Source organism: Aotus nancymaae, unplaced genomic scaffold (assembly GCF_030222135.1).
Source record: "Aotus nancymaae isolate 86718 unplaced genomic scaffold, 86718_ANA_hifiasm-v0.15.2.pri h1tg000014l, whole genome shotgun sequence".
NCBI classification, from domain to species: domain Eukaryota; kingdom Metazoa; phylum Chordata; class Mammalia; order Primates; family Aotidae; genus Aotus; species Aotus nancymaae.
This window is the reverse complement of record NW_026988425.1, coordinates 117,981,139-117,995,683: the sequence shown is the minus strand read 5'-3', so window position 1 is coordinate 117,995,683 and position 14,545 is coordinate 117,981,139. Positions and strand designations below refer to the sequence as shown.

Below are 14,545 nucleotides of genomic sequence, written 5' to 3'. Positions count from 1 at the left end.
AGTAGGTTGGACACAACAGAAGAAATAATCAGTGACCTTGAAGATAGGTCAACAGAAATCATTTAAATTGAAGTTTAATAATACTTACCAAGTTCCTGGAATTATCAATAAAAGGAGATCCAGACAGAATCAGCCAAAACTTTAAAGCACTATCACTTACAGGCCTGAAGAGGCAAGAGGAGGACAAGGTATCAGCACCCAAAGAGAGAGCTGTAGAAGGCCTGACGTCACTCTGTTTTCTGTCCTTGATCTTCTGCCAGTGCCTCCTACTGGCTCAATGAACCAGAAGCTCAAAGCCCTGAGAACCCATTGATTCATTCTATAAAAAAATCCCACAGCCCAGTGGAAGGGGCACACAGGGAGTATCTAGATCACATGTCTAAATGTATCTCAGAAAACAATTTAAAAGACAAAAAAGAAACAAACCAAAATGCTTCTGCATAAATCCTAGGAGAAGAAAGAAGTCACTTATAAAGGAATAAAATTTACAGGTGTTCAAAGTTCTTGTAGCAGTAAGTCCCAAAAGATGGTGTAGTACTATCTGTTAAATTTTGAGCAGAAATGTTATAATCAAATATTTTTAAATCTACTCAAAAAGTTTTTCATGTGTAAAGGCAACAGAAAGGTATTCTCATATGTCCAAGGAGGAGAAAACGTATCCTTCACATTGCTTTTGGAAAATAATATTCAAAGATTATATTAAAGTCAACTGAAAGAAAAGCCAAAATTAAGACCTACAAGTGAAACAAAATACAGAAAGATTAATTTTAAAAAATAAAAATTTTATATATGCATATGTAATGAATTTATAAATTGAAACGTGTTATGACAGGATTTGTGTAATGCTTCAACTTGACCAAAGAACATCATGTACAATTTAATTATCTGATTTTTTTTTTTTTAATTTTCGGTTGACAGATGCAGAACTTATAGCTTGCAGTGAATGCCAAGAATGAAGTACTCAGACAGTTCCAGCTGAGTGGGGATAGGGAGTAGCTCTTCCTAGAGAGTTCACCCCAGCATCTGTCCACCAAGCATTTATTGAAGGGCTTGTATTAACTACAAACATCCACTAGATGGTCATTTGAGGTGGGTTACTGAGGCAACTGTGAACTTGCACAACATTCAAGCTGCATTCTCAGGAGGCTGTCTTCAGCGTTCCTTTCACACCACACACTGCACTGCCTGTCCTGTTTTCAGGGTCAAGGAGTTTTATTCCCATGCAGAAATAACATACACACAGCGCTTCAGTATTTTTCCATGCCCGACCTCAAATGCCATGTACGTTAAGCTTTAACATGTTGCCATGCGCCCCCTACAGGCAGACACTAAGAGAACTCATAGTATGCATCCTACCCATAGCGCACTCCTAGAGTGGGAGAGGAGAATGGGAGGCTTAGAATCTCCAGAGAGACAGACGGTTTGAGGAAACTCTTCTTGTTATTTAAGTACAAGGGTCTTTTCTGCCACTGCTGGGCATCAAACTAATCATATTAAATAATGTCCTATCTGATAGATTCTAGAGTTCAAGGCAGGGTTTGGTCCTTCCTGCTTCAACTTTTCCCATTCTGTATCTACTCCTTACCCATTGCTACATTCTTCACTCTGTAATACATAACAAATCTCCCATGTTTGATTAACTTAAAATAATAACTATGTGGTCTTGCCCCAGCACTTTCTAACAGTGGCTAAAGTTCTTACAGGATTGAGACACTGTACAAAGAATCTCTAAATAATCTCCAGGAAAACAGAGTTGCAATAAGGAATCACACAATGACCAATTTCATTGCTAAATAACTTGAGAAGTGAATGGCTTACTGAGTGAAGAAAAATTCTGGTTGAATGTGTGCCAGACAATTAACAATGATTATCCCTAGGGATGGGATTATAGCAGACTTGGTAATGTTTTTCCACATTACCAATTGTAGTTCTTTAATTTTTTAAAATTTTCACAACTGTATTATGTACTTTAACTAGAAAAGTCTTTAAATTTTGATGGTAGAGATGGTTTCTCTAGTGTATACTTTCCCCAAACTCATCGAGATGTGTACATTAAATATGTGCAGCTTCTTATGTGTCAGTCATATCTCAATAAAGTAGTTTTTAAAAAGAATCCCTTAAAGATAAATAATTGTAAAATAAAATACAAGAGACATAGAAATAGTTAAATAGCAGCACAAGGAATCAAACCAACAAATCCAAAATGTGGGATATTCTGTAGGACAATTGACCCAGCTTTTGCAACATGACAATTATGGCAAAAGAGAGGGTGGGTGGATGAATTAGTCAAGTTTTTAACAAAATTAAGAGACAACAAACAAATGTATTAACTTTGTTTGCCCCCTAATTTAAACAAGCCTTTTAAAATAAGATATTTTTTAGACAATAAAAGAAATTTTATTGTATACTGGCTACTAGATGATACCAAATTTGTTAGAGATGCATACTAAAATTTATGAGGGCAAAACAGCATAATTACTTGAGTTTCTTTTTGAAAGTAAAATTAAAAGAGGACTAGATGTTTTATGTGGAAAACACTGATAATTATTGATTCTGAGTAAAGGATATATGGGGGTTCCTCCAATTAACCTCTCTCTTTGTGTATGTTTGAATATTTTCATAATTTAAATTTTTAATTAAATTTTAATACTTTTTTTTGAGATGGAATCTCACTCTGTTACCCAGACTGGAATGCAATGGCACGATCTCAGCTCACTACAACCTCCACCTCCCAGTTCAAGCGATTCTCCTGCCTCAGCCTCCTGAGTAGCTGAGATTATAGACACACACCACCATGCCCAGCTATTTTTTGTATTTTTAGTAAAGATGGGGTTTCCCCATGTTGGCCAGGCTGGTCTTGAACTCCTGACCTCGTGATCCTCCTACCTTGGCCTCCCAAAGTGCTGGGATTACAGGTGTGGGCCACCGTGCTGGGCCTAAAACATTATTTTTAAGAACTGAGTTGCTAGTATTTGTAATTGTTGAAGAGAAATTAACCACCAGTAGCAAAGTTTAACCACCAGTCATCAAGGTTCATTTTATAGTTATCTAAGACCTTATCTGCTCCTGTGTTCACTTTACTTAAAAATAAATACATGCAGTATGTTTTCATTATATACAAATTGCAAAGAAAAATACTCTAAGGATATTGATAATAGTTGACATTTACTGGGGGCTTCTGTGCCAGGCAGCATGTAAGCATTTTTGAAGAATTAGCTCATTTAACCTTCATACTAGCCCTATGCAGTAGATGTTAACATAACTTTCAGTAGGAGTTTGGTGGGAATTCTAGGCCACCCCACTCTGTCCTGTGGGTCTGGAGCCTTAGCTGCCTCAATGTAATGCAGTGTTCAGCTCTGCATCAGTCTGCCTTGGGAATATTACAGATTTTATAATATTCTCTCTCTTGTCATGTACTAAAGAAAGCCAGCTAGTGAAAAAGTCTTTGAAAGACTTTTACTTTGTCACCAAATGCTATCTACAATCTTTGCAATTCTGAGTATTCAATCTTTGCTCCTAGACATGAGATATGAAACCAAGTACCAAGTCTTGTCTAGACAAGCCCAGCTCCAGTGTGTCACAAGACACTTGGGACTTGCAAAAATGGAAACTTGGAGAATAAACACCATTGGGTGAGGCAGCTATTTTCAGCTTTAATTTGAGACAATTATGCAGGATCATCCCAGCTCCAGAACTAACTCCCCACGGAATCAGCAGAGGCCTTCACTGAGACTGTGTTACAGTTCAAATTCTCCCTCTGTCCAACCCCACAAATGTTAATTTCAAGAGCACTCCCCAGTAAACCTCTGCATACAAATCTGTCTCAGAGCCTGCTTCCCAGGACACCTGGACTGAAATAGTGACTACCAGTCAGAGTATCCCCTGTCTTCTTTTTTTGGTGGGGGGTGTGTGTGTGTGTGATGAAGTTTCACTTTTGTTGCCCAGGCTGGAGGGCAATGGTATGATCTCAGCTGACTGCACCCTCCACCTCCCAGGTTCAAGCAATTCTGCCTCGGCCTCCCGAGTAGCTGGGATTACCGGCATGCGCCACCATGCTTGGCTAATTTTTCATTTTTAGTAGAGACAGGGTTTCACCATGTTGGCCAGGCTGGTCTCAAACTCCTGACCTAAGGTGATCCACCTGCTTCAGCCTCCCAAAGTGCTGGGATTACAGGCATGAGCCACCGCACCCAGCCCCCCATCTTCTAAATTTTTCTCAAGATCATAAAAGATCATAATGACCAAAAGTGGTCTCATGCCCTAATAATGTAAAAAATTACCTCCATTGAACAAATGAGACTACAACTAATATTATGTTTAAAGATGAAAATCGAATGCTTTCTCCCTGAAATCAGAAACAAAAAAAGGATGTTTGCCCTCGCCACTTCTATTCACCATTATACTGGAGTTGACAGTCAGTACAAGAAGGCAAAAAAAGGGAAATAAAAAGGCATGCAAATTGAAAGAAATAGAACTGCCTTTATTTCTACACATATTCATCTATGCAGAAAATCCTAAGATATCAACAAAAATGCACTAGAACTGAATGTTTAACAAGGTTCTACAATCTGACATCAATATACAAACATTTTTTTTTTCTTGAGACAGAGTCTTTCTCTGTCACCTGGGCTGGAGTGCAGTGGCATGATCACTGCTTCCTGCAGTCTCGATCTCCCAGGCACCAGCGATCCTCCCACCTCAGCCTCCCCAGTAGCTGGAACTACAGGCACGTGCCACCACAACCACCTAATGGTTTTCTTAAGTGTTTGTAGAGATAGTGTCTTCCTGTGTTGCCCAGGCTGATCTCAAACTCCTGGGCTCAAGCAATCCCCCCACCTCGGCCTCCCAAAGTATCTTTATATACTAGCAATGAACAGCTGGAAATCAAATGTTTAAAACCATTTATAATATCATCACCAAACATGAAATATTTAGATAAATTTTAACAAACTATGTGCAAGACCAGTACACTGAAAACTATAAGTCATGGCTGAAGTAAATTTTAGAAGACCTAGAAAAATGAAGAGTTATATTTTGTTTACATATCAGATGGCTCAATATTATTTACATACATTTCTCCCCAAAATGCTATATAGAAATTCAATCAAAATCCTAGGAGTTTTTTTTTAATTGACAAACTGACTGTAAAATATAAATATAAATGCAAGAGCCGAAACAGTTTTTAAAGGATCGACAAAATTAGAAGATTTACACTAATTTCAAAAAACGTGACCCAAACAACCATAACCCAAATGTCCATTAGTAGATGAATAGATAGACAAATTGTGATATATCTGCACAATAGACTATAATTCAGTTATGGAAAAAAGGGATCTGGCTAGGAAAGATGGCTAACGTCTATAGTCTGAGCACTTTGGGAGGCTGAGGCAGGTGGATCACTTAAGGTCAGGAGTTTGAAACCAGCCTGGCCAACATTGTGAAACTCTATCTCTTCTAAAAATACAAAAATTAGCCAGGCGTGGTGGCACATGCCTATAATCCCAGCTACTCAAGAGGCTAAGGCAAGTGAATCACTTGAACTCGGGAGGTGAAGGTTGCAGTAAGCCAAGATCTCGCCATTGTACTCCAGCCAGGGAGACAAGAGTGAAACTCTGTCTCAAAAAAATAAAGGATCTAATAACTGATATATGCCACAGCACAGATGAACCTTGAAAACATTATGCTGAGTAAAAGAAGCCAGGCACAAAAGCTCACATATTGTATGATTCCTTTTATGACATTTCCAGAGTGAGCAAATCCATAGACCCAGAAAGCAGATTAGTGATTACTAAAGGATGGGAGAAAGGGAAAGTGGGAGTGATTACTTAATAGTTATGAGGTATTTCTTCCAGGGTGTTGAAAAAGTGTCAGAGGGTGCTGTTTGCACAACATTGCAAATACCCTAGCTGCCAGTGAATTATACTTAAGGGCTAATTATATGTTACCTGAATTTCACCTCACTTTAAAAGAAAAAACAGCAGCCATTAAAAAAATGAGAAAGCTGAGACTTAAAGAGAGATTTGAGAAAATTTCCCATGGTCCCTCAGGGTTGTCTGACTTAAAATACACCCTTTTGACCACCGCACGTGGCTGCCCCTGCTGCCTTAGCAACATATAAGCAGAGCTCTCTCTGGGTTGAAGGAAGCTAGGAGATTTACATTCCCTGTGTTTCCCAAGTTCTATATACTGAGCAAATAGATATGTTACTATAAATTCTTGTACATCATACCACATGACTGTGAAAAAAATGTCTTGTAAATACTGGATAACAGACACAGAAGCGTTGTCCCTGACAAATGGATGAGAAGCATTGAGTTTTCTGCCTTTTACTTTTCTGTATTATCCTTATTTTTATAATAGTCATATTTAAAAGTTTATAATGAAAGAAAATAATCTTGAAAAACATTTACATTAAATAGGCTGCCTCAGATGGTAATGAGTGCTCTTGTCATTGTAGGTGTTCCAAAGAAACCAGTCAATCTCTTGATGGAAATATTGTAGATGGATTGAAGCACTGGCTAGAAGACTAAACTAGATGACTCTTCAGTTATATGAATCATCCAGGCCCAGTAAGTTTCTAACTTTGAATAGTAATTCATAATTGCCAATACCTGTAGGACAATGGCCTTGCATCAAGTTCTGTGAAAAGCATTTATATCACAAGCCTATATGATTCATACTCTTACTGTTCCTGTCTTAGTCCATTTGTGCTGCTATAAAAAAAATACCATAGGGTAATTTATAAAGAACACAAATTTATTTTTTTAATTGTACTTTAGGTTCTGGGGTACATGTACAGATCATGCAGGATTGTTGCATAGGTACATACATGGCAAGGTGGTTTGCTGCCTCCATTCCCCCGTCACCTATACCTGGCATTTCTCCCCAGGTTATCCCTCCCGAGCCCCCTCAAGAGACCTCAGTATGTGATGCTCCCCTCCCTGTGTCCACGGAACACAAATTTGTTTCTCACAATTCTAGAGGCTGAAAATCCAGGATCAAGGTGCTGGCAGGTTTAGTGTTTAGTGAAGGGTATTGTTTCCCCTTCCAATATGGTGCCTCACTGCTACATGATCCAGAGGGGAGGAATGCTCTGTCTTCATAGGGCGGAAGGCAAAAGGGTGACAGAATTGAATACTGTGTGAAGCCTTTTATATAAGCACATTCATGCCATCTATAAGGGAGGAGCCCTCATGGCCTATTCACCTCTTAAAAGACCCACCTCTTGATACTATCACTTTTTTGGCCATTGTTGGAAATAGAAATCCAACTATTATTTCCAAATTGTCTATTATTTCCTTCAATTCTGTCAGTTGTTACTTCATATATTTTGGGAGCTCTACTGTTAGGCGCATACCTATTAATTATTGCTAGGTCTGGTCTTTTTTTTTTTTTTGAGACAGGGTTTCACTCTGTCACCCAGGCTGGAGTGCAACGGTATAAACACACAGCCCACTGCAGCCTCAACCTTCTGGGCTTGAGCAATTCTCCCACCTCAGCCTCCCAAGTAGCTGAGACCACAGGTGTGCACCACCATGCCCAACTAATTTTTTTTTTTTTTTTTGTAGAGACGCGGTCTCACCATTTTGCCCAGGCTGGTCTTGAATGCCTGGGCTTAGGCAATCCTTCCACCTCAACCCCTCAATGTGCTGGGATTTATAGGCATGAGCCACCATGCCCAGTCTGCTCTTCTTTCTTAAATAGGAATGGACAACCAATGGTTACTGACATTCAAGAATGGCTTGCAAACTCGTGAATATGTGTTGTTTTAAGCCACTAAATTTGTGGTCATTTGTTACAACAGTCAGAAAACTAATACAGGTATGATAATATAAAGACTATGTTTTATAAGAAAATGTCTTTCTGGGCGGGGCACAGTGGCTGATGCCTGTAATCCCAACACTTTGGGAGGCCAAGGCAGGCGGATCACACGAGATCAGGAGTTTGAAACCAGCCTGTCCAACGTGGTGAAACCCCATCTCTACCAAAAATACAAAAATTAGCCATTCGTGGTGGCGGGCACCTGTAACCCCAGCTACTTGGGAGGTTGAGACAGGAGAATTGCTTGAACCTGTGAGGCAGAGGTTGCAGTAAGCCAAGATTGCGTCACTACACTCCAGCCTGGGCAATACAGCAAGACTCCATGTCAAAAAAATAAAAAAATTAAAAAAGAAAGAAAAAGAAAAAAGAAAGAAAATCTCTTTCTGTCACAGAAATACATTTAGAAGTATTTAGGGATGAAATGACATACCATCAGGGATTTGCTTTAAAATACAAGAGAGATAAGACTGGGTGCGGTGGCTCATGCCTGTAATCCCAGCACTTTGGGAGGCTGAGGCAGGTGGATCACCTGAGGTCAGGAGTTTGAGACCAGCCTGCCAACATGGTGAAACTCCATCTCTAAAAATAATAATAATAAAATACTAGAGAGAGAGAAAAAAAAAAAAACACAAGATAAAAGCTGGTAGAAGATGTAAGTATTATAAAATGTCAGTAGTTGTTGAATTTAGGTTATGAGTATGCAAGGCTCGTTACAATATTCTCTACTTTTGTGAATGTTGGAAAAGTTATAAAAAGTTTGAAAATTGGATGGGGTAATTGGATTCAACTTTTTGTTTTTAAAACGCATGCAATTTGAAGATAACCAAGAAACTGGTTGGCCTCGGTAGCTCATACCTGTGATCTCAGCATTTTGGGAGGCCAAGAGCAGGATCATTTGAGCCCAGGAGTTCGAGACCAACCTGGACAACATGGTGAAACCCCTGTCTCTACTAAAAATAAAAAAAATAGCCTGCCATGGTGGCATGCACCTGTAGTCCCAGCTCAGGTGGGACTATACCTGAGGGACTGAGTTGGGGCATGCACCTCAGTCCCAACTCAGGAGGCTGAGATGAGAGGGTTGCTTGAGCCCAGGAAGTCAAGGTTACAGTGAGTCGTGTTTGCACCACAGCACTCCAGCCTAGGCAACAGAGTGAGACTCTGACTAAAAAAAAAAAAAGAAAAGGAAAAAGACGAGTGTTTACGTTTCAAAACTAAGTGGTCCTCCACCAATAATATGTTTGTTCTCCTGTATACTTTGTATAGTTCTGTGTTCTTCAACATGCTTTGAAGCTGCTTAAGGCCAAATATCAAATGCAAACAGGATTAAAAGTTATAGCCAAATTTTGATTATTTTCTCCTGCTGCTGCTTTTTCAGTTGTTCAGACTGATTCAGAAATTTTCTCCTAAAGTCTTCTGGCTGGGCACAGTGGCTCACACCCATCCCAGCACTTTGGCGGATGGCTTGAGCCCAGGAGTGTAAGACCAGCCTGGGCAACATTGGGAGACCCCATCTCTACAAAAATACAAAAATTAGCCAGGGATGGTGGCACACCTGTAGTCCCAGCTACTCAAGAGGCTGAGGCGCCTGGGAAGCAGAGATTGCAGTAAGCTGAGATCGCACAACTGCACTCCAGCCTGCGTAACAGAGTAAGCGCATCTCAAAAAAAAATTAAAATTAAAAATAGGCCAAGTGCAGTGGCTCACGCCTGTATTCCAAGCACTTTGGGAGGCCAAGGCAGGCAGATCACCTGAGGTCAGGAGTTCAAGACCAGCCTGGCCAACATGGTGAAAACCCCATCTCTACTGAAAATACAAAAATTAGCCAGGCATGGTGACAGGCACCTGTAATCCCAACTACTCGAGAGGCTGAGGCAGGAGAATTGCTTGAATATAAGCCAAGACCATGCCACTGAACTTCAGCCTAGGCAACGAAGCAACACTCCATCTCAAAAAATAAAAATAGGAAGGCGGGAAGGCGTGGCCAGCACACCTTTTCCCCTAGTCACCCTCCTCTAGCCCACAGTCTCGCTACCCTGAGCCTCCCATGCTGGCCGGCCGGCCGGGGGAACAGGCGGGAGCTTGGGGGGGCGGGGCGCGGGGGGCGGGGGGAGTTCCGGTTCCGGTTCTGTGTGCAGCTGCATCGGCGGCTCCGGGAAGATGGTGGCCTGGCCAGGTTTCCAGTCTGTGGCTCCCAGCGGTGGCGCTGCAGCATCAGGAGGAGCGGGCGCGGCTGCTGCCTTGGGCCCGGGCGGAACTCCGGGGCCTCCAGTGCGAATGGGCCCAGCTCCAGGTCAAGGGCTGTACCGCTCCCCGATGTCTGGAGCGGCCTCTCCGAGACCAGGTATGCTGCCAGGCAGCCGAATGACACCTCAGGGACCTTCCATGGGACCTCCTGGCTATGGGGGAACCCTTCTGTAAGGTTTGTTCTCACCGAGTTTAAAACGAAGTTACTGAGGCCAGCACAAGAAGATCCAATGCGAAGGGTTTATTCAGGCTCCCGGGTGAGGTTCTGCGATCTGACAGGAGGGGCGGGAGAAGTCGCACGGACTCCTCTCAGGCATGGGGTTTTATAGGGAGTGAAGGAGCTCGATTGGTTGTGGGAGAGCAGGGTGTGGGAAAAGCAGGACTACTATTGGGTAGGGTTACAAGCCTTTGTTTGCATACAGGACTTGGCTGCTATCGGTTGGAATTACAAGACTTTGTATGCATATAGGGCTCGGCTGCTATTGGCTAGAATTACAAGACCTCGTTTGCATACTGGGCTCTTTAAGGGAAGGCCAGGCTGTGCGAGAAGGGGAGAAGGGAACATGCCCGAGCATGTCCGAGCATGCCCGAGCTTGTCCGAGCCTACCCGAGCATGTCCGAGCTTTCAGAAAGAGAAGGGGTGGGGGGTGTCCATGCTCCCGGCGAGGCAACCAGCCTTACACCTTCAGTCCTACCTGGCCTGGTGCAATCAGGAATGGACCAGTCCCGCAAGAGACCTGCCCCTCAGCAGATCCCGCAGGTCCAGCAGCAGGCGGTCCAAAATCGAAACCACAATGCAAAGAAAAAGAAGATGGCTGACAAAATTCTACCTCAAACGATTCGTGAACTGGTACCAGAATCCCAGGCCTAAATGGATCTCTTGGCTTTTGAAAGGAAACTGGACCAGACTATCATGAGGAAATGGCTAGGTAGCCAAGAGGCCTTGAAACATCCTATCAAGCAAAAATGGAAGCTGCAAATTTTCATTTCTAACACTTTCAATCCAGCTAAGTCAGATGCTGAGGATGTGGGAAGGGACGGTGGCTTCCTGGGAACTTGGGGTAGAAGGACAGCTCCTGGAGGATTCAGCCTTGTCCAAATATGATGCCACTAAACAAAAGAGGAAGTTCTCTTCTTTTTTTAAGTCCTTGGTGATTGAACTGGACAAAGACCTGTATGGGCCAGACAACCATCTGGTAGAATGGCACAGGACCGCCACTACCTAGGAGACTGATGGCTTTCAGGTGAAGCGACCGGGAGACGTGAATGTATGATGTACTGTCCTACTGATGCTGGATTACCAGCCTCCCCAGTTTAAATTAGACCCCCGCCTAGCTCAGCTTCTGGGCATCCACACCCAGACTCATCCAGTGATCATCCAAGCACTGTGGCAATATATTAAGACACATAAGCTCCAGGATCCTCATGAGCATGAGTTTGTCACCTGTGACAAGTACCTGCAGCAGATCTTTGAGTCTCAACGTATGAAGTTTTCAGAGATCCCTTAGCGGCTCCATGCCTTGCTTATGCCACCAGAACCTATCATCATTAATCATGTCATCAGTGTTGACCCGAATGACCAGAAAAAGACAGCTTGTTATGACATTGATGTTGAAGTGGATGACACCTTGAAGACCCAGATGAATTCTTTTCTGCTGTCCACTGCCAGCCAACAGGAGATCGCTACTCTAGACAACAAGATCCATGAGACAATAGAAACCATCAACCAGCTGAAGACTCAGCGGCAGTTCATGCTGAGCTTTGCCAGAGACCCTCAGGGTTTCATCAATGACTGGCTTCAGTCCCAGTGCAGGGACCTCAAGACAATGACTGATGTGGTGGGTAACCCAGAGGAGGAGCGCCGAACTGAGTTCTACTTCCAGCCCTGGGCTCAGGAGGCTGTATGCCGATATTTCTACTCCAAGGTACAGTAGAGACGACAAGAATTAGAGCAAGCCCTGGGAATCCGGAATACACAGGGCCTCTCCCACAGCCCTGATTTGGCTGCACGGATTCTTGATTTGGGCCCTGTGCTGCCTGCCTCATGGCACCTGCCTTGGTCTTGCTTGGGGCGTTCCAGGGGATGCCGTTGGTTCAAGGACAACATCAGAATGAAGAGGGTCTCACATTTCTGTCTCATAAGACATCTTTTATCCTCTTCTCTCACCCCATCCCTTCCTACCCCCAGCTTCCCTTTGCCCCACAAAGTTCCCATGTGCCTCTCTCCTCCCCTGGTCTACATCAGACCTCTAGATAGTGTTAAGAGAGAGAACCTGTAGTGGTAATGAGTGCTCAGAATGGATTGGGCCTAAGGCCAGGTGGTCTTTGAGGGGACCAGCTACACTGATCCTGCCCTTCAGAGACCCAGGAGTTGGGAGTTTTAGCTCCTTCTCCAAGACTCAGGCCTGGGGGCACTCTATAAGCTAGTTGATCTTGACTCTCCTGGTAACAGAATCCAATTTCCTTCCTTCCCTCCACAGGTTTGGAGCAAACTCTCCCTTTTGTTGCCCTGTAGCACTAAAGAAACCCTGGTTCTTGGGCTCCATGGGGCCCCAGGTCAGTCCCCAGCCCTCTGGGTTCGCCTGCTCTCTCAGTGCTTTTCTCACTCCTTAGTTGGGGTCCACATCAGTATTGGAGTTTGTTCTTTAACTATTGCTCCCTCCCAGACACTCCCTCTGACTGCCCTTTGTGATTCCCTCAGATCTGCCCTAACCCCAGGCATTTGGGTGGGGGAATCTTGCCTTTCCCTTTCAGAGCTCCAGAGTTCTCATCAGGGGAACTGTCATTGCCAGCAGAGGCTGTTCCTTCCTGCTGTTGTTTGGAGATGTGACTCATTCATTCACTCCACCCTGCCCCCCCATCCCTTAATGGAGAAACAGGCCTAAAACCAAATGGGTAAAAAGCCCTGGGCCATCCCTGTCTTCCTGTCCCTTGCCTGCCCAGTTGACACCTCCTGGTGACTTTTAGGGCACTGAGGAGTGAAAGCGCCTAGGGCTGGAGAATAGGCTGAGTTGGGTTTGTGACTCTTCCCTCTCCCTGCCTCACAGGATTGTGACTCCCCAGCCCCTGCCCTCAAAGCTTCAGACCCCTCAGGTAGCAGCAGGACCTTGTGATCTTGGCCCCCTGGAACTGAGATGGTTTTTGCATCTTTCCAGGAGAGCCTCACATTCTTCCAGGTTGTATCACCCCCGAGTTAGCATATCCCAGGCTCACAGACTCAACACAGCAAGGGTGGGAGACAGCTGGGCACAGAGGGGGAATTCCGTTCAGCATGGGCTCTAAACCCACAGAACTGACAAAGCCCCTGCTTCCCCACCCACTCTTCAGGCTCCTGCGAGCACACCCCCCACCCCCAAATCCCTGCTTGTTCTACAGTGGGGACAGCAGAATTTTCTTCCCATCTTCCCCTTCCTACCATTTTCCATCCCTTGAAAGGTTGACACTGGACAACCTTGGGGCAGCTGAGCCCTGGCCTGCCTCCTGGCTGGAACCATGAGAAGGAAGCTCAGTACTTCCACAATGTCCCTGTTGAGAACTGTTTTTATTAACTGAATTATTATGTTTTTTTCATGGACCAAAATTTTTTTTGTACTGTCCCCTTATTAATGTTACCCAATTTTAATAAAAGAATCTTCTGAAAAAAAAAAAAAGTAAAGTTTTCATTATTTATTGGGCACATACTAACATTTACTGGGCAGTTCTTATGCTAGACATCAAGTGCTTTACAGAATAAACTCAGTAATCCTTACATCCACCCTGTCAATTGGTATTACCATTATCTCCAGGCTGCAGATGGGGAAACTGAGAGAGGCTGAACACTGCTAATCCTCCTTCTCACAGTTGGGAAGTGGTGGACCTGGGCTTCAAGAATGTGCACACTTGGCCAGGTGTGGTGACTCTTGCCTGTAATCCCAGCACTTTGGGTGGCCGAGGCCAGAAGATCACTTCAGGAGTTCGAGACCTACCTGGCCAACATGGTAAAACCCCATCTCTACCAAAAATACAAAAATTAGCCAGGTGTGGTGGAGGACGCCTATAGTCCCAGCTACTGGGGAGGTTGAGGTGGCAGAATCGCTGGAACCCAGGAGGTGGAGGTTGCTGTGACCCGAGATCACACCACTGCACTCCAGCCTGGGTGACAGAATGAGACCCTGTCTCAAAAACAAAAATATATATACACACTTGCATTCCCATCTGCCTGTCAATAGTTATTTCATAATCAGAAAAAATGTTTTTAAAATCTCTTATCATGTACTGTGTTACGTACAGTTGAAAATAAGAAATGTTGATATTTTAGCATTTTAATGTGGCTCTTAGGGTAAAGTGCCTTGCCTAACAATAGAGGTGAAGCATTATTTAAGATTATGGCTTTTGTATTTCTTGGCTTTGTAGGCAAACCTAAGTTCCAGCAACAAGGTACTATCTGCAGTTTGCCCATCTGGAGCTTTGCTTGGTTCTGCAATGGGAGGCTTATAAATAG

At 43.5% G+C, this 14,545-nt stretch overlaps 2 pseudogenes; both read left to right on the top strand.

Annotated features, from left to right (window-relative positions):
* The first annotated feature begins 9,978 nt into the window (after positions 1-9,978).
* LOC105707603 (SWI/SNF-related matrix-associated actin-dependent regulator of chromatin subfamily D member 1-like) lies at positions 9,979-11,291 on the top strand (annotated as a pseudogene).
* LOC135268123 (SWI/SNF-related matrix-associated actin-dependent regulator of chromatin subfamily D member 1-like) lies at positions 11,119-12,344 on the top strand (annotated as a pseudogene).
* The last annotated feature ends 2,201 nt before the right edge of the window (positions 12,345-14,545 follow it).